Source organism: Rhynchophorus ferrugineus, unplaced genomic scaffold (assembly GCF_030347505.1).
Source record: "Rhynchophorus ferrugineus isolate W39M unplaced genomic scaffold, kcgeb_rfMv2 rfM3, whole genome shotgun sequence".
NCBI lineage: Eukaryota > Metazoa > Arthropoda > Insecta > Coleoptera > Curculionidae > Rhynchophorus > Rhynchophorus ferrugineus.
Genome location: NW_027472582.1, coordinates 14333944 through 14355375, shown reverse-complemented (window position 1 = coordinate 14355375; position 21432 = coordinate 14333944). Strand labels below are relative to the sequence as shown.

General features: G+C 31.7%; 1 protein-coding gene across 1 annotated transcript in view; it reads left to right on the top strand.

Annotated features, from left to right (window-relative positions):
* Positions 1–8924: 8924 nt before the first annotated feature.
* The window catches only part of LOC143194314 (ras-like protein family member 10B), a 157248-nt gene continuing 144740 nt past the window's right edge, over positions 8925–21432 (top strand). Inside the window, exon 1 of the mRNA XM_076401012.1 lies at positions 8925–9060. The gene's annotated coding sequence lies outside the window, so the exon portion shown is untranslated. The remainder of the gene's footprint in view (positions 9061–21432) is intronic.

Below are 21432 nucleotides of genomic sequence, written 5' to 3'. Positions count from 1 at the left end.
AGTCTTAGAACTTTTTCGGTCCCCTAGATCGTTCATTGGCATTAACATCAAAATCACGGCTTTGAAACTAAAAGAATAAATTTCTAAAATTGTTTCATGGGCTTCGGTAGCAGACTTCTTCAAATCATTGTATAACTCAATAATAATAAGAATTGTTAAAACCATCGAATGTAACAGTTTGTTTAAATTGATACTTCAGATTTTTTGTATTCGATGCTATGTCACATAGATATCGCTGGTCAATATACGTACAAGTACCTTATAAATAAAATATTCCTGTATCTACCAACAATAAAAATCAGCCCATGTTATCGATACAATCGAATCTTTGATAGATGTCTAATCACTCATCATTATTACTAATTATAAAATTTATTATGCAAGAGCTGCACATTTGGGACGCTTTCTACCAAGAGATATACAAAAAACACGTACATTTATATTTTTAGAATATTCCCCAAAAAACAGCTATTTGAAAAATGGAAGTCCGGAAAACGTCGAGACCAGTCGTAGGCGCCAAATACTTTTTCTTTGAAATTCCCACAAAGGCCGACGGTTTGATCCAAATTGAAAACAGGACAAAATATTCCCGCACTCGCCGCGAACAAAAACGAAATTCAAAGTTTATTAAAATAATGGTCTATTAAGAGCTTAATTAAAAAAATACCCGCAATTTAATTTTCGGTCGTAATGAAAATGATTATGTTCAGTTAGCTGAATCAATAAGCAGGAGAGATGCTTGATTTTCTCAGATTAAATTTTCTATAATTAATTTTTTATGGCAATTTTTTATTTCCTATTTCCTTTTGGTATATTTTGATTAAGTTCCTAAATTAAATTTTCATTTTTGCAAATATTAAATAATGTTTAGTAGCAACATTTAAAAGAAAAAATAGGTGATTCGATAAATTTTATTTTCTCAATTGATTATTGAGGCGTCGGTCAACTTAAAGAGATTTTGATAAGAGCAACATTTTAATTTATATTGTAGATTTCAAAGTTTATCAAGATACATCGTGTCGCCAGTATAAATGAATCATAATTAGTATTTAGCTATGATTATAAATAAAAACAAGAAGTGTAAACTCAGTACTCTGGTTTCAAAGTGAATCATGGACTAGATATCAATCATAAAAGTGTTCAAATTTTCGAGATTCATTCAGATGACTTACTTTGAACTTGGTTGAGTAACAAATTCAGATTGCTACTGTAAATATTTCGTTCAGCTAGACCCAAAGATTCAGAAAAAAACTGGTAATAAAATGAAAGCAATTCATTTTCATTGAGGCAATGAATCTTCTTACAGCTAAAAAAAGAATAAGAAAATGTTGTGAATACATATAAAAAACGTACAGTCTGCAACTTCTGACTGATTCTGAATCAAAAATTCTATAGATGATAAATGAAGTGATGAAATATTCAAAAGACGAGAGAGAACGTGTTTCAACAATCTAGATTCCCAATCCCACTGAATAAATATATCACCATGTGTTATATAATCAATATCAGTTTAATAGAGTCGTAAATTAATAGATAATAAGATAATAGATAATTAATGGATAAGTGATTAAAAGCGTATACAATATAGTGAATGCGTATTAACAAAAGGTTTTTATCACATTTAATTATTCAAGAATGATAGTGTATTCTATTGAAATGCATATTGCTTTCTTTTGTTGCATTGTTGTGGTTCCAATTTATCTGTCATTATAAACTTAAATATTTTCTTATATTTCTTAGAAATTCTGAAAACATTATGTTTGGATTATTGAAAAGATATCTCCTTTAGTCAGTAATACAAATTATAACACTCAATATGTAATTTGATTTCTATCTGAGTGATTACAGTTAAGCATCGTTGCCAAATACGTGTGCTTATATTGGTGTGAGTATTATTTTATACCCAGAGACTGAAACATATAACGACGCTTTTGTATATCATAGAGTTCGCAATAAAAATTCACTTTAGCAAAATTCAATTTCAACAACATGGATTATTTTTTCTTTCGTCTAGTATTTATGAAAATTATAATTTCTTATTAGGTGCTTGCATATTGATCAGCGATATCTATTCCCAAAAATTGGATATCAACAACTTAGACAATGTGAACTCAAACCTGTTTTTGATTTATTTTAAGAAATCTGCTGCACATCAAACACTTCATTATATTCCAATTGACAGTTTGGGTTTCAACGATATAAAAGTAGTGCCCTTGATATCAATGAGAAAGAACCTTTACACGTACAGATAACTAATTATATACTTTGAAGTTATTTAGGTAAACCGACGATGAAAGCAGTGATCGGGCCGCTATACCCTTCAGAGGGTTTTGAGGAGTTTTACTGAGGATTTTCTTACTAAAGTCGTTCAGTGCAAAAGCAGTTCAGTTTGCTTTTTAAACACTAACCGTATCATATAGGAAGCCATATAAATTCTACAGGAAACTGCCTTTATGGTGTTGTGGTTAGAGCGTTCAACTCACACGCGAAGTACGCCGGTTCGATTCGCGGCAGTAACAATGACATTTTGTTGTTCTAGTTTGGTCACATTTGACAAATCACCTCTAATCGTTCTTTATTTTTAATCATTGTTTCTTTATTTCTATTTTTCCTCATACGGGCTGCAATTCTACTTGACCTACACATTGTAATACTTAATAAAGTAACCGCGTAATTTATTGAGTAAATTAGGGGTGTTATCGGAGAAAAAAATATTGAAATATATTTAACATTTAAAATTAAGTACCAAAATACACTAAAACTTTAAAATTAAGTACTAATTTGAAAGGTTTATTAAAAGTAATAAAATGGTTTTATAATGTTTTATAAATATATTTAATTTTTCTTGAAAATATATCTAAATATACCGGCTAACAAATATATCCATATATCGGGCAAAAATGAAAAAATATCGCTACATCGGCATCCTTAGAGTAAATATTTAACACTAAAAAGAAAAAAAATTGTATCAACTTCAAAAAATAAATAAGGAATTCACTAAACAGTAAGAAATAATCAAACTTGAAACAGAAATCAATAAAAACAAAATTTTTAACGCAAAAAAAAAACGTTTTAAAATAAAATATATACATAATAATCGTTGTAATAACTAGATAAAAATAAACAAAACCTATTTAACCTTTTTAATACACATATTTTAGGTTCTACTATATACACACAATTTAGTTTAATTACTACCTAAACCTATTTATCTGTTTATAATATTATTTTAACTACTACCAAATAATCAGTTTGAAGTTTGTCTGCCAACAAACAAATCTAATTTAATATAACTGCTTATTTTTTATTTTTTAGTTAGTTCCTTATTTATTTTTTGAAGTCGTTTCAATTTTTTTGTTAAACATATTTTATTATTATTATACTACTATTAATTTATTAAGAAACCCCTTTTATTTAACACTTAAATTCCCAAACGAACTAAAATCCCCAGATAGAAAGGTGATTAATACCAATCACTACATGAACTCAACGAGCCCACATCAATTACCATCGAGAAGTTAAAGCACCTCGTGGTATTTCTTTTCTTTTAAATCCCCCTCTTAATAGAGCATTATATTAAATCCCCACCGAAATTGGCCATTGTTCAAAATTGGAGGGTAAATTTCGTTCGGCTCTCAAGCAGGATGAAGCCCTCAATCATTGTGTAGCCGTCAAAGAAAAAAATATTGGTTGCGAGCTGGTCTCGACGTTTTTCTGGATTTCGCTTTTTTTTATCGGCGGTTTTGTGAGGTTATTTATGAAACGTGATGTACGAAGCAAAAGATGCTAATCTCAAAGAGAAACGTCGAACGCTGATTCCGGCTGAGTACGGTGTATTGAGAAAACGAAATTTCCTGCTTTTTATAGGAGAGCGGCATGTGACAAAATTGGATTAGATTTTTTCCTTGTTACGCGAACATACGTCATAGCGTTTCGCTTTGTTTGCTTCCAGTCTGTGTTTCTATTTCGACTATTGATAAAACTCATATTTTTTAAAGATTTTTAATAATATTCCTAACAAGATTAACTATTTATTTTTTAGGGTTTCGGTGAATGGAGGTAAAACGAAATGAAACAGTGGTGTTTACATTATGTGACCGTTATTTATTGGTAATATTAAAAAAAATGTAGAAAATGCAAAAATAGATAAAACGGGTGGCAGCGGTGTTACGTGGAGGCGAGGCTTGGGCAGTCGTCTAAGCCAAACGATGGTCGATTACTGAATCATTCAAAATACCCTTCAATAATCTCCCAGATAAACGTCTCGGGGTTGTCAGCTTCGTTATCGTGTTCCAGTTGGCGCTGCTGATACCCCGCCCGTGTTCAACATATGGGTTTATATTTCTGTGTATTTTGTAGACCGTTATATAATAAACGAGATAGCTCAGTGAATTTCGTATGACTATCATCTTGTGACTATATCTATCTTGCAAATTTTCTTAGAAAATAACAATAACCTGTTAATCGTTCGTCGGTGAATTAAACCTTCTCTCGTGCTCACCAGCAGTTGTTTTATTAGGCCTGATGAACTGATGACCTGCATTTGGTAGTAGGCAAACCGCTTCTAGTAAGGAATACATATAAGCAGGATTCGAAAACGCGACTATCGCAACAGTAAGACTGTCCTGTCGCCATAACCACTGTGCCAACGAAGCCGGCTTCAACTCTTTTTTTATTCGCGATAACAGGCGGAAACGTACTAATGATTTCCCGTACTAATGTTGAGAGGAAAGGACGGAGATAATTATTTGATTGTATAGATTAGTTCATTTTAAACAATTTTAAAATTGCATGTGGCAGTGTTATAAAAGGAATGGAAAAATGATCCCAAATATGTTTCATCGTATTTTAATGGTAGGAAAGTAACAACAACATAATATATTGAAAGTAAAGGGTTTATTTCTATTTCATTTCAACATGTGCTTACGAATATTTTTTCAACCATGACATAAGTGAGATGAAGATGTACGTACTCATTTTCGAACTTTCTTTGGAAAGAAAAGGAAAGAGATAATTACTGATAGATACTAACACTTTCAAAAGAACAGTATAATTTTGAACAATATAAAATTGATTTTATATATTTATCATGATTCTAAAGAGGAATGGAGTAATGGCCACTAAATATTTGTGTCGTATTTTCTCAATCAATATTTATCATACATTTAACCATTGCACCCTTTTTAAATACAATAATAATTTTATATATCGCTAATAAGGATATTTTAGGATTATCATTCGTTAAAACTTCAATGAAGGAAATGTTACAATTCAAAAGATTTGCGCAAATATCCAGAGATTTAGAAGATCGAAATAGTCAATCAAAAAACACCTAATAGTTGCCAAAATAACATAAATATAGTCAAAATGATTTTACTATTTACTAATCAAAATGCTGATATAGTAATGTACAATATATTTTTATTTACAATCATACTACTAACTAAACATAAAACCATATATATTATATATAAATCATAAATATATAAAGCAAAAAAATATATAAAAAATTGTAATGTATAAAAATATATATAAAGTATAAATTCGGCACATTTAGTGCACTAATAACAGGAAAGAAAGTTAAACATTTACTCCCTGTGATAAGGACACCCGCGCCATCTATAACGGGAAAATTTCTTATGCGTATTTATACTCGTAGCTAAGGACTATTTATTCTTTCGCTACAACAAATTGTTTACCGCTGTCATTAACGTTGCTACCTCTAACCTTCAAAAAATCATCAATATTGTTTTGAATGTTGTTAATAACGTACTTTCAACTTTCGCCCCTTTTGGTGTAATATACTATTCAATGTCGATCAAGAAGTGGTTAAAATAATTTCCTATCCCAAAAACTAACACACGTAATGATACTGATAGTAGAACAAATTGTGGCAATATTACTTTTCCACAATTATAATTAGAATACCGTTAGAAATTACCTTCAGCACATATAAATAATGATTTTCACTTTATTTTCACGATATCATTACATTTGTAATAAATATAAATCGTAAATAGTAAAGTATTAAACGGTCAGTGCTGCGAAATTATCTGCAATATCTAATATTGGCCGGTAGAGTTAATAGGTATTCAACATTTTTGACCACAAAATAGATTTCATCACGCACCTATAAACATTTGATAACCAACAAATATGTCGGTCCTTTGTGACAGTGACAGTGACACTTTTCATGGGGAAACAGAATTATTGTTGTTACTATTTTCCTCGTGATTATTCCATGTTTTCTCACCATATAAATCTTCTATGGGCTTCTCCAAATATTTCGAAACTGAAGTTGACCAAATCGGTCCAGCCGTTCTCAATTTAGTGATCAATTCATTTTTATACATATAAAAGATTATTTTCCAAATATAGTACCATTTTTTTTAAATACGCTCTAGGCGTTTACATACATACATATTTATAAGGAAAAAGATTCGTTAATACAATTATCATTAAAGCCTTAGGAATTATTATTTAAGAGGTTTAAAAATAAGAAATGAGAATCCCCTAATTACCTTTTGGTAATTCCTTATTCGCCTCCATTATTAATTATCTTTCGTTTTAAATAAACACGGACTTGGTATTTCTTTTTTCTTCAGCGCGAGACCACGGAAATTTCGCTCTAATCTCTTTAAAATCCCTTTGTTGTTTTGTCAAAGGAATTTTCTTTGAGCGCAGTTTTCTGAGGTAAAATGACAATTTGACTTAAAAGAGTTTTTCTGGAAGTTGATTAAAAAAACATGTCTTCTTCAGTGTAATTAGATTAAATTATACCAGAGAAGTATATGAGCTATAAAAGAAATTGTGCTTTTTATATTAAAAATAATTTTCATATAGTTGATTAAGGTTGGGACGCAATATTGTTTATTAATATGTTTGTAGTGACTTAAGAGTCACTGCAGAACTACATTACTTTCAGTGATTTCTGAATTTCTGAACAAATGTTCAATTCAATATAATAAGCAATAATAAGTAATATTTGATACTTGATCTTTGAAACTTAAACTTAAAACAGTTTATTGACAAAAACATTATTTATTTTATGAGTAATGCTAAATGGAGTTACTTAATCATCAATGATTTTTAACCGATATTATTGGTGATAAAATCACTGATGCCTATTATGATATATATGATATATATTATGTATATGATGTATATGATATATACTATATATATGATGTATATCATATATATATATATATATATATATATATATATATATATGATATACATGTGATACATGATATATGATATATATGATCGACGAGAGACCTGACAAAACACCTGCCGGTGAGCTAGAGAGAAGATTTAATTCTCTAACAATCGACGAAATGGTTATTGTTATTTTCGAGCTATTGCTATTGGAGAGGCGGATGTAGATGATACACAATTCAAGGGGTCATCTAGTTTTTAATAATAAAGCTAAGCTTTAACTACCTATTCCTTCAACTTTTGATATATTTTATAATTTACTTATTTTCAATACAAATTAATTTCACTTTTGTATAGTAATACCATTAGAGTTCTAACTAGTCTTCCTAAATTATTTTAAAAGCATTTTCTCTAACTAAAAAAGATTTATGGGGGAATCTTTAATGTAATTTCATTGAAGTAGATTGTACGAACCTTCCCTTGTTAAATATTTATGTTATTTATTCCACTGCAGATACCATCAAATACTTAGTTCGATTCTAGTTAATGTATTTTATTAGTTCAAATTACACTGAGGTACTGAGGTAACACTAGTCAAACGAGATATTATATACGGAGTTTCATTAATTTAATTGATTCAATATTTTAATAGTTAGAGATCAAGAAACTTTTTAAAATTCAACTACGAATAATTATATCATATTTTATAGAGAAGGATCGTTCTAAACCTCCATAAATCATTTCATAGGGTGACCATTAGTCCTCCAACCATATCGTTAATAATTCTTTTCAGAAACCATTATTTTAGCTCAAACGTCCATTTTTCATTATCAGTATAAAAGCCATTACTTATATTTTTCAAGTTTATATTAATTTTTATATTATGATATGTATAAATACCACTCAGTCTGCCTTTTTTATATATTCACCGCTTGTATTTAGTATACATTTAGTGCTGTTTGAATATAGCAAGTATGAAAATGAACTTAGATTTACACCTATATTCCGCAATCAACTTTTATCTTGTGCTCGGTATTATTTGAAGATAGTCAAAGTTCAAAGCTTCAAGTATAACCTAATATGAATGCATTTTATAACATATGGCCTATGTCTGCTTATGGCATACTACCTATATTCAGTTGAAATTTTTTTCAGAGTGTATTTTTCCTTCTCATTTTACCCTAGTTAAAAAGAGAAAGAACGCTGTCTGATTCGTTGGAACATGTAACCGAATCAGCCTACTGCGAAAGCTCTGCGAAATTCTTCGAATAATTAGTGATAATAATTACAAGTTATAAACGGGCAAACGTTTTGGCGCTTTGCTTGATTTGATAAATTTCAAACTGCTGATTATTATTACTCTGATTGAAAATGCCGAAACCATTAAATAGTTAGAGACAGAAACAGATTGCGTCTCTAACCAAGAACGAGATAATATATGCATTAGATATACTGCAATGTTTAGATTAGAATTTTGTTATATGTCAAAGACTACATTGCTACGATTTGACGTCATAAATTTTAATGACGTGATTTCACTGTTTTATTGAACGGAATATGAATATATTTTATATAGTCAGTTACATACAACAATATAATAAGAAAATAGGAAGAGAAATAAAATTTGTTTTTCCCCGCGAACTCAATTAACTTTTATCGACCTAATTTTTTAGGTTGGTGATATTAAAATTATCTGAATTCTAATCCACCGCAATGCTAAACGCCAGCATACGAATGTACGAGCACGTCGTGTAAACTCCAGATATGACTCAAAATTGGGGAAAATAGAGTTAATGAGCCAGGCGCATATTTCTCGAATAGTGTAGTTAAAAAGTTTCAAAGTGGCTGAAGCATCCGAACAAGAGCCGGTGATTACGCCGAACTCTAAACGACATCTCGGTAAGTTCTTAAGTTTTTCCATATTATAAAGTTATAATGCAGTCTTTAAAATGTGTACGGACCGTGAACGAAGCGGCAAATGAGGTATTAATAATATTTTCCGAAATATGATTTATATTTAATATATATATATATATATATATATATATATATATATATATATATATATATATATATATATACAATAAAACAAATTTGTTTGTCAATTACCCTCCAACTTTTCGATACCATTTTCAAAATACTTTCAACGATCACCTCTTCATTCAACGAAAATTTCTTCCCAGCGAGCACTCCTTTGAGATCTGGGAACAGGAAATAGTCGGTGGGGGCCAGATTTGGAGAATAAGGTGGATGAGGAGGCAATTCCAACTCATGGATTTTTGCCATCGTTTTCACTGACTTGTGACACGGTGCAATGTCTTGGTGAAGCAATATTTTCTTTTTCTTCAAATGCGGTCATTTTTCGGCAATTTCGTCCTTCAGTAACGCTATGTCATAGTCGCTTTTGATGGTCCTTCCTTTTTCAAGGTAGTAAATGAAGATTATTCCTTGCGCATCCCAAAATACAGGCGCCATAACCTTGCCAGCCGACTGTTTTTTATCTGCATTTTATCACGCTTTGGAGCGGGTTCATCGTGTGCAGTCCACTCGGATGACTGTCGATTGGACTTCGGAGTGAAATAATGGAGCCATGTTTCATCCATTATCCCATATCGATGCAAAAACTCGGGTTTATTAGGTTTGATCATCTTCAAACACTGCTCTGAACCATCAACTTGTCGTTGTTTTTGGTCAAAAGTGAGCTCACGCGGCACCCACTTCGTAGAGAGCTTATTGTTAATTTTCCTGGGGCATTGTCCGGAAACTCGGCATCAAGCCAAGTTTTTGCTTCAACTGTATTGTTTCCCTTCAAAAAGCAATATTTTATCAACACGCGAAATTCTTTTTTATCCATTTTTTTGAGAATAACATGATCCGACAGCTGTCAAATTTATACACGCATCTTTTGAGGGTTAGAGCTAACTAAAACACATATGGATTTAATTCTAGTAGCGCCATCTGTGTGTCAGTCCGGGGACTTTTCAATTGACCTTTTCGAAAGAATTCGAAATTATTTTTTAGGTTTAGATAGGAGGTTCTAGTTAAAAATTTTCAAATTAATATTATATTGAAGTTATAGTTTTCTTTTATATATAAGACTTAATGTTTGTTAGTCTCACTAAAACTTAAGAACGCTTGCACCGATTGGTCTAATTTTAATTTCAAATTAATTGTGGAAGTTCAGGGAGAGTTTGTATGGTGAGACAATAAAAAAATATTTACGTGGAAAATGGCAAAAATAACAATTTTCTTTTTTTATTCAAAGTGTCACTATCACTGTCATCAATAGTTTTACTGTAACAAAGGATTAGCATTTTTATAAGTATTTATAGGTGATTTAAAATATTTATTTTGTGATTAAAAATTGTTAAATACTGATTGAAACTAACGACCACAGTTATTAAGCCGCGATTTTTATATATCATGTATTAACGATTGAAGGGCATTACACCATAAAAGGTTTTTGGTAACATTCAACATTGCATAAGAACTTAATCGAAAAAAGTCTTAATCAATTGCACATATAATAAGAAATATATCATTAGAAGTGTTGTTACCACAACCAGATGCCGATCATCAATTCCTAAAAATTGATTTTATCAATAGCAATCCAGATGTGGAGATTGATAGGCATTGCATTCAGATCGAAAGGTCAAGCGAAATATTATGCAAGACCTACAACCGCGTTATCCTTAAGAGCTATTTATTATGAGCCTTTATATTTTGATATAACAGCATTCAGCCTGCTCTAGAACAGTTTTCTTCCCAAGTATTTTTCAAGAAATTAACAGATGTAATACATTGTTAAATCTGATGAATAAGGAAGATGTTATAGTGTAACATGATTCTCTTTCTGGGCACATTACAGGATAAAATAAGCATAAAGTCGTATCGGACTATCTTGGCAAGGGGAGACATCATATATCAAGGAAAAGTACCATCGTTTTCCAAGAATTTTACAAATAATTTAACGGCTTATAACTTTCAAGGTTCTCCTTTTTGTAAATTTGTCAGATTATAAATTATAAACTATCAAACCTATTTACTCACTTTCGAGTATCCAATCTTCAGTTTTGACTCATTTTAACACAAATCATTCAATTATCCTCTTTCACCATCTTCTTCATTACAGGATACCTTTAACAATAACACTAGTTGGTGAAATTGGGTGGCAGCTCCTTTTTCGAATACGGCCTGTTTCAAAATATTTATGCCAGCGTAACTAACGAGTTCTAATTCTTCATTTAAATTATATCTAAAATTCAGAATGATTATTCAAATGTTCTCGCGTAAGAATTGTTTTCAATAGCACACTGTAACTTTTCAGTTTTACTATATTTATTTGTTGACTATTCCTGGACTTTTTCCAATTTAAACTGAAATGAGCAGATAAAAACTGCATTATTTAATGATAAAAAAGCTATTCGTCATTATGACGTAATTCTAGATTTACCCTCGTATTAGTATTGAAGAGAAAAAAAGCAAACAGTAGAGACAACGCTTGAATGGTCTAATGATTTTAGGCCGACCTTCGATTATACTCGTATTCACTGGAAGGCCCTTTAGGTAGTTTTGGAATCCAGAACGGACTGACCAAAAATTATTAACCTTCACGAAGCATACAATGGTTGAACCAGTTATACGTTCTATATAAAAAGTTCCTGGAATTATTAAATAACACACAAAAAAAGTAATTTATTCTCCTGCACAAAAAATGAGTTAATATTCCATATATTTTTCGTATGCTGCTTGAGATACGACCTTCAAGGCGTTCAGCGAATTTACTTTTATGGCCTCATTCGACTAAAAATATCTTTCTCAAAGTAGTAATTTAAAAAAAGTTCACGCATTTCCACAAATTTGACTGCCCTCAAATAATGTAATCCTTAATCGTAATAGAACTGGTTAAAGGCTTAGAATATATGAATAGGCTAGTTGACTGTAATAAAGAATCACAAAAATATTAATTCGTAATAATAATATATTATAGCAAGAATGGTAAAAATACATTTATTTTAAAATTGAAAGTGGGCTTACTAAGAGTTTACAAGAAATAAAAAAACAATATTTAAAAATTCAGAAGCTCTACGAAAGGTTAACATCATTTCGGCAACTCAACATTTAAATTTCTTCGCGCATCGATTTTATTTGGATTATTTATCTTATACTTTACAATTAAAAAATGGTTCTATGCCACTAACATAAAGACAAGGTGACTAAAGAAATTTAACTAGGATTTATCAAGACACACCTAAATTTTCCCACAATCGATTCGTCAATAATAGAGGTAATGTATGACCGCAACTGAAATAATAATGTTTTAAAAGATATTAGAACTTTTATAAAAAAAATTGAGTGGTTATTCCAGACACACTAACTATGGTAATATGGTAGAGTATTGAAGAACATATGTCATCAGTATAACGGCAAGAAAATGAATAAATTCAGGTAATGACTCGAAAGAGTAGGCAATAATAATAGCACAATAGCCACTTGGGAACCGTGAGAATAGTATTATTGAAGTCAAGTGCCTTCAAGATATTAGATGCAAATGTATTTAACAGTGCTACCAAAATACTCCTTTTACAGAGATGAGCAAACAAAACAAATGAGGCCCAATCTCAAATGTTATCAACAGTGTTATTTGTATGTGTTGTATCAAATTACCTTGCAATGTTTGAGTAAATAAAATGCACAAATTGTAATTATAATGGTCATTTTAACAATGGCCTAACAATATTTTCAGTATTTGCAACTGCAATATTGCATCAAGTACATTGCAAAATCTGTATTTAGATATGCTTTAACATGTCAAGTTTCCCTAAGATTTTTTCAACTTGATATTGGCATATTTTCTTTTACTTTACTTAACTTCACTGACAACATTTGGTTCATATATTGTCTGTGCGTAAGTATTGTTCGAAATGTTGGGAGTTTCTGTTTGTCATAACACACAGACCATGCTGTAAAAAATTGACAAAATCACACTGTTAATATATGTAACTTACCCTTAATCTGGTAAAGTATAGCAACTATTTGATTTACAAGAAACCAGAAATTTGATATTGGCCTTTCGTTATTTTGGTGAGTCTTGATTGACACTTGTTGAAGGCTTGAATTTAATTAATATTTTTCTTTGTATTTAGAGAATGAACAGTGAACAACAGTGAGTGTTCAGTGTGTTCAGTTAGATCTTCAGTTTTTTCAGCTCAGTCCCATTTTCGTCTGTCTAGCTGGCATTCTAATCTTGCAAAAACATATACCGACTTGATGCATACTTGTACGACCAAACCAGTCACATATATTGATTATAATAATTTTGTATATTATTTCATAACTAAAAAAAGGACACAATTACACTTTAGACACAATTAAAGGTACATAAATAATATATAGTTAAATTGAAAATGTTGTGTGTTCAAGTGGAATGTTTAATCTAAATTGGCTGGTTCCCGCGTTGGATGGAAATACATAACTTGCTTGTGATTTTTAGTGATATATAATCACATTAGGAACCCTGACAGCATCGATAGCATCGATACACGATAAAATATCTAATTATAACACAAAATTATTAAAATAATGTATAAATAAGACCTGTACCGATACAAACCAACCAGTGTGACCAAAACAACTAAACAAATAACTTTTATTCCGGATAAAGTAAATACGTAGAATTATTATAACATGGTTTTTCAAAAATAGTTATCCAGCCTATTAGTCAGAAGAAAAAGTAAATTTTAATAATTACAATCGCACGGTTGTTAGTTTTAGGCTGGGTAAAATTTTAATGACTTATGAAATAGATAAAATAATATACAGCCTATTAGTAAACTTGTAATGAATTGATTTGTAAAAAAATATATTCTCATGATTTTTTTTTAATGTTTTGACAATCGATATAATCATTAGATCATTTATATTGTATTCTAAAATCTATAAAATTCTAAAAATTATCGAAATATATTTCCTTGCCACTATTAGATATATATATATATATATATATATATATATATATATATATATATATATATATATATATATATATATATATATATATATATATATTAAAGTCTCCTTTTACCAACTATGTGTTTATCTGGACAGCGCTTAAAGTTTAACGTGGGCTCCGAACCACGGTCCTCAGCATTAAGCCTACCGACTGGCCAGTGACCAACTTTAGAAATCCTCCCAGAAGACATCCGGTCTTACCCAGCCTGGTTACTGGCGTGACTGGGATCATTTTCCTTGTCGGATTTTTGCACTCTTGCCCAGAACATTCACAAACTTTGAAACAATCATAAACATAAATTTACGACCATACCCCAGCATGATTCGAACCCGCGGCTATCGCAACAGTAGGAGGACCATCCCATCGCCTTTACCACTGCGCCACCAAGCCGGCCCTTGCCACTATTATTTCGTTATGAACGCATATGATTTTTCGATATATGAGAAAAGTAAAGGGAACTAAATATAGCAAGTAAGATCGATGTTGTAACCACGAGCCAAACAGTTTTAGCATCACAAGATTTTTAGTCTCTAGCTAGTTTCTAGAAAAGGTGCAAAGGTACGCCCTAACATGTTATTTTAATTTAGTATCATAGTAATAAATCAAAAATTTAGTGAAAGTGTTACAATAATTAAGATTATTCTGATATATGTTTGATACAATAACATATAATTCCAGTATTATCATTTTCTATCACTGAAATATCAATTAAATTTATAATTAACTGGGTAGACTATCAAATAACTAGCCGGCGAAATAGCTCCTCAGTATATTACGTCACTACATACAAGCTTCGTAGTGGTAAATTACAAGTTTATGCTTCAATAAATACGATACAGTTAAGAGAGCAATGATGTAATAATTATCCAATATATCGCACGCAATATAACCATCGTGCTTCTTGAAGTATAGGGTTATAAAAAAAACGAAACAATGTTACCGGTAGTGTTACAAATTAATTAAACGAAACAAAGTTAATTGTTTGATTTTTTTTTAATACATAACATTTTAATTGTATGTATGTATGGTTTTTAGGTAGCACTAAAATACTCTTTATTAAACATCACAGGTTCTTCACCATTTTTTCAAATAAATTAATTATTAAACTTTTTCATTCTAATTTAAATTCATCTTTTGCGATTTCTAATTTTTTTTAAACTCAAAAAACTACGTCGATAACATTATTTTGCATCGATGAGGATACTGAATCGCAGGAGAGTTCAAGAACTCCGTTTGAATATTGGAAAAAAATTTGACAACAATGTACTATATCCTAGCATATTATATACTTTGAAACCGTCTAAATAAATTTGAAAGAAACAAATAGTAAGTTTTACTAAGCGAATATTTTTCTGTAAGTATCTATCCATAGTTTTATATTTGGTGTTTTGATGCTTTTGGACTAACATAACTGAAAATAAAAATATAAAAAGACCTCAAGAATGCCCAGGTAATTTTCCTCTAATCGTCCTCAAAATAACAACGATTCTCTAGTGGATCTATAGGTGGATGAAAACATGGAACAAAATCTAATATATATATATATATATATATATATATATATATATATATATATATATATATATATATATATTAATGAACGAAAGAAAAAAAAACTAGACAACCTACCCGAAAAAAGTCAACTACGAAATATGAAAAGAAGCAAAAGTAAATTGAATGATACAAGAGACAAAAAAGAAGCATGTATAAAATTTGGAAAGAGAACAAAACAAAGAGAAGAACAATTAAGAAAACCCGAAACTATTTTACAATGCTTTAAAAACTTACAAAAGAGAAAATTCATATAATAACTGAAAATAGAAGTAGTGGGGCGATAGAAGTAATACTTATAGAATAATATAAGAACGAACTCCGTAGGAATGGCAAATAGCACTTACTGTTTCGATACATAAAAAGAAAGCTGAAAGAGGCTGTAATAATTATAGAGTAATTACTCTAATATGCACAGCTCTGAAGATAACCATATATCTTTAATAGTAGAAAATAGTCTAAAAGCAGTAGTACAGTAGACTAAGACAAGACGAAGTTTAAACACAAACTTGTTTATAATATTAACAGATTAAGTACTAAAGATATATCAAATAGAAAAAACGGGACTACATATAGGATATAAGAAGCAATAAGACTGAGCAGAGATATGTTTTGTATACAAACTCATTTTTAATCCAAAATAACATAAGAAAGGCTAAAAGGGATCCCCTTTTACTTTGATTAACTTACATTTTCCAAGCCAATGTAAGACCTTAGTGTCTCAAAATATGTCACAAAACTTTTTTGATGATTAATTTTTCACTCGCGAATTATAAACTTTAGATATTACTTTTCATAAACTTGAGTTAATCATCATTTTATTATCTCCTCTTTTATATCAAATCTTTGAGGATAATTTTATTTCAGAAATTCAGCCTTTATGGTGCCTATCCGACCCCTAGATTAAACATAAACCCCCATATAAATTTCCCATTTTCTTAATTCTAATGAAATTGTCTCTGTCGAGCTCTCCCTCTCTTTCACTCTCTTTCTCCCTCTCTCACTGTCCCTCTTTCCCTCCTGTCTATTTAGGGATGCGTTTAACAATTGCCTCCGCTATTGTGACGAAATGCAAATTTAAGATTTCGCTTCGCCCTTATTTTTGCTTAAGGCTTTCTAACAGTCAACGTTATGACACGACAGAGGGAAATAAGGAATATCTTTGTTGTTTACGAGATGACAGTGTCTAGAAAGTTTTGATTATCTTTTGTGTGAAATATACCACGATATAGATTGAATGATATTTGTTAAGACTTCATTTAATAAAATCAAATACTGTTAAATTACTTTTCTGGTAAAATATACTGGGAGAAATAATGTGAATAAAATAAGTAATAAGAATAAAAACAAATAAAATAATAAATGGTAATTTGGTGATATTGAATACATCGAATACATCAATTTAGTGGACTTTTATTCTTATTCCAAGATGGCCAGCTAGAACCAAATGGTCTTTTGCGGATATGGTTCAGTTCGGGTGAGTGAAGTGCTTTGCGGGCGACGGAGGCTCTGGGTGACGACTGGAATTGTCGTAGCTGGTTTACTACGGAGGTTTGTGGATGGGTATTGATTTGATCAAGGTGTTGTCGTGTTCTAAGGCGCCTATGGAGAACCCTAGACTGAGCATGTGCGTGAAATTCTTCACAAATGGGATGCCTGATTCCAGGTGAGTGTTGACGTTCCTCATAAACCATGGGGCATTGAGTAGCGAGCGAACTATTTTGGATTGGAACACTTGGAGTAGTTCAAGTTGTTTCTCAGAGACATACTTGTACCACACCTGTGCTCCGTAGAGGCAGACTGACGGACTAGCATTTTGTATAGAGTCACTTTCTGGGGGATTGGGAGTTTACTTTTTCTGCAGGGGAGTGGGAATAGCATTTGCTTTTGCAAATAGCATGCTGTATTTGAGCTGACCATTGGAATCTGCGGTCGAACTGGAGACCGAGGTATAACACTTTCTGGAGCCAGAGGACAGGGACTTTAACAATTTGGAGGCTATAGTCGCGGAACTCCTTCTTGCGGTGGAACAGAATAAAGATTTGCTCGGGTTTATCTGCAGCAACCAGAATTTGTACCACGCAGTCGCCTGGTTCAATTGGACTTGAGAGTCTGTCGCGAATAGCGTCGGGACTATAAACGGTTGTGAAAAAAGCGGTATCATCTGCATAAAATGCTTTGTGGGAATATTTGTGGAGTGGAAAATCAGCCTGCGGAAATCTGTTTACGAGAGGAGACTGCGGCACCGATCCTCACTTGAAAGGACCTACGGTCCAAGTATGAATCTATCAGGGAGATTAGATCATTCGATAGACCAAGCTGTTTTGCTTTGAATATTAGACCGTCATGCCAAACTTGATCGCGAGCTTTAGAGGCATCTAAAAGGATGACTCCTGTATTTCGACCTATTCTTAATGCCTAGTATATTGTAACTGCGACGCGAGCAGCTTGATGGAGGCTTGAATGTTTGGCATGGAAACCGAATTGTTCATTCAGGATTATGTGGTGTGCGTCTGTGAAGTTGTTTAAAGCGTGTAATATTGCTTTTCGGCAAGTTTGGAAAGTGAACTAATCAGGTTAATGTTCCTATAATCAGGTGGATTGGCTTTTTTAGGAATGACAGCGACAAGCGCATGTTTCAAGTTCTTTGGGAAACGCTTTAACCTCAGGATGGAGTTGATGATGTTGACAAGTTCTGATAATTACTTGCTGGTGCGATTTTTAAGATGATTTACTGTGATATATCTGAGCCTGGAGCTTTTTTAGAAGACAGACGTTTATCGAGAGTTGAAGGTCTCTGAGAGAGACTATGCTCTTTAGAAGATGCACTGATTGGTAGTTTTCCTCTTTAAAGAGCGGTTAGTGTCGTTTATGATATATATAGTTTTTAAATGCGCATTAAAACTATCCAAATATGTGCGTGACATAGTTGTTTTGGTTAAATGCGGAAATGATGGTTAAATCATGTCAATGTTTGAAAATTTTGAAAATTGTGTTATTATTTCTGGTAATATCTAAGTAATCCTACTTTTCGCTGCATTTGATTGGTTAGTTTAAATTCCTAATACAGACAACTGTATTGAAACCACAGTTACTCTACCCTTCATAAGCATTTTACTATGTACAACACAAAAAAAAACTCTCCAGATTAGCATTTTATAAGTACATTATTATTCTGCAGTTAAATTAGTGAGTTTTGCTGCCAATTTTCAGTTTTTCATAGGTTAGTGGTACATTGATTGGCACCAACTTCCTTTGTACAGTCGATGTTTGCTATAATTTCCTTTCCTTAACGATGAAACGGCAACAATCAATAAATCTTATGAAATGTCGAGATATTTATTACCTACCTTTTTTAATATTCATATTTAATTTTTCGATTCCTTCGTATTTATTTAATGTCACACCTGTTATGAGAGAGAGAAAGAGCAAATTACCCAAAATTACAAATGTTGTGAACCATAAAAAAAGCGTAAAATATCTCCAAAGGTAAATAAGGTATAGGCGGGATTTTTATAAAATCCCAATACCGACAATTTGATCCCTATGCTCTACTCAATTTTCCGCCTGTCTAAATATACATATGAATACTCGGCAAAAAAAACGTTCAATCTCTATCGATATTTTAATACATAATATTATCGAGGCACCAACACATCCGTTTATACGATTCTTTATAATGTTAACAGGGGAAATCGTTAGAAAGCATCTGTAACAAATCTAGTTATTTTTGTAATAACAATATTAGAATCTTAAATAAATCGTGATTATTTTCCAGCAAATAATGATACCAAAATAGCCAAAAAAGTGTTTCGCATACAGGTAATCTACGAAAAAAGATATTAAGTTATCAACATAATATTGAAGAAGCTACTATTATTAGTATTTCATCAGCCAGTTCTTCGAATTTTTAACAATTTTATTATAAATTTATAAATTATCTTTAAACAATTTACAACAGACGGTTTAATAAATCGGATTGGGTACATTTGTAACCGACTTCATGTTGAAGCCTCACCGACAGCTTCATTTCAGTATATGTCATTTCGTCAAAATATGAACAAGAAATATTTTCATTGCATTAAAATTGTTCACTTCAATTGGAATAAAAAGGCGACTGAAGGTCATGTAAATGCTATGTGAAGCTTATGGCAACTATGCCCCATTGATTTTAACATATGAATACTGGTTTTGGCCTTTCAACAGTGATCATTTTAACACCGAAGACAAGAACAAAAAAATATAGACGAGGATTTGAAAGCACTATTCGATGAAACCGTTAATAGGGATCACTATCGACTACAATTGATACGTTATAGTCGGTCACTGTGCGAAAGAACGAACGGAATATGAGCAAGGACACAACAATGTTATTCTTCAGCATAATAACTCTCGACCACATTTGAAGTTTTACCCCATCCGTTGTATTCTCTAGACCTTGATCCTTCTGATTACTACTTATTCCGACATACGAGTTGGGTAATAAAATAATAAATCGTTCTCTCGTGATTGCAATCCATAATTGCCTTGAAAATGAGAAAAAGTGGCGGCTGTTCATGGGCAATACTTGTAAATGGATTAAAGTACGCTGTACCAATGTTTCACAATAAAGCTTCACTTTATAAAATCCTTTATAACTAATTTACGGACCATATTTTTTGAATATTAAATAATGGAAATATCGACCCTAAAAATGTACTGTTTTTTATAAATTGTACTTGAAAAATACCTAAAATGTTTTTCATTTAATCCAGAATATTTTTCCTTCATTCTGCAACCCATTCAGACCCACTCATTTTAGTTCACATTCTGTATTTAATTAATATTGCTTATTTCAATTATCACTTGTTCGTTCGACACCAATTGAAGCCTAACTAGTTACTTTAAATTTGAAACTATTGATGAAAATGCACTATGTCAATATAAAAACTGTTGGCTAATAAATTCCATAGTTTTAGAATAGTTTCATCATAGCTTTTCATGCCCTATTTTTAAGTTATTCAGTGTATACAGACACTAATTGTGGGACGCTCAAGGGTTTAATTTCGAGATTCATTACCTTTGTTATTTAAGTTGAAGATACTCAAGTGTTCTTTGGATTATGAGGAGGGGTGAAACCGGAGAAAAAAACTGCTGTGTAGGTAGCAGCTGTCCCCGGTTCTGTCCGCAGTACAGTCATGACTGAGCACGAGGTACCTTCACCTGTTGCACAACGCATCATCATAAAGTTTTGAACCATCGGAAATGTTCACTCGTTTGAAGGCACGGCTTAGGGATACTACACTATCTCAGAGTCAAGTGTATACATGGGAAACAGAAATCAGGCATGGGCGAGAACGTGCCAAAAATGAAAGACATGATCGATGGCGACGAATAAGTCTCACAAATGACAACATCCGTGCTATTCCAGAGCTTATCGAAGGTGATCGCCGATTAAGGTTTGAAGAAAACTCATCACAATTAGGTATCAGCAAGCAAACGACGGAGTATGCCCATTGTTTCGCCAAACACCGCAGTTTCGACAAGGAACAAATTGGAAGAAATAAACTGGGAAACTCTCGAGCGCCCTCCCTGTAGCCCTGACTTATCACCTTGTGATTATTTTTTGTTTACGCCCTTGAAAGAATCACTGGGAGGCAAAAAATTTGAAAGCAGTGAAGAAGTAGAGGAGTATATAAGTAATAGGATGACAACTCGCCCTCAAACTT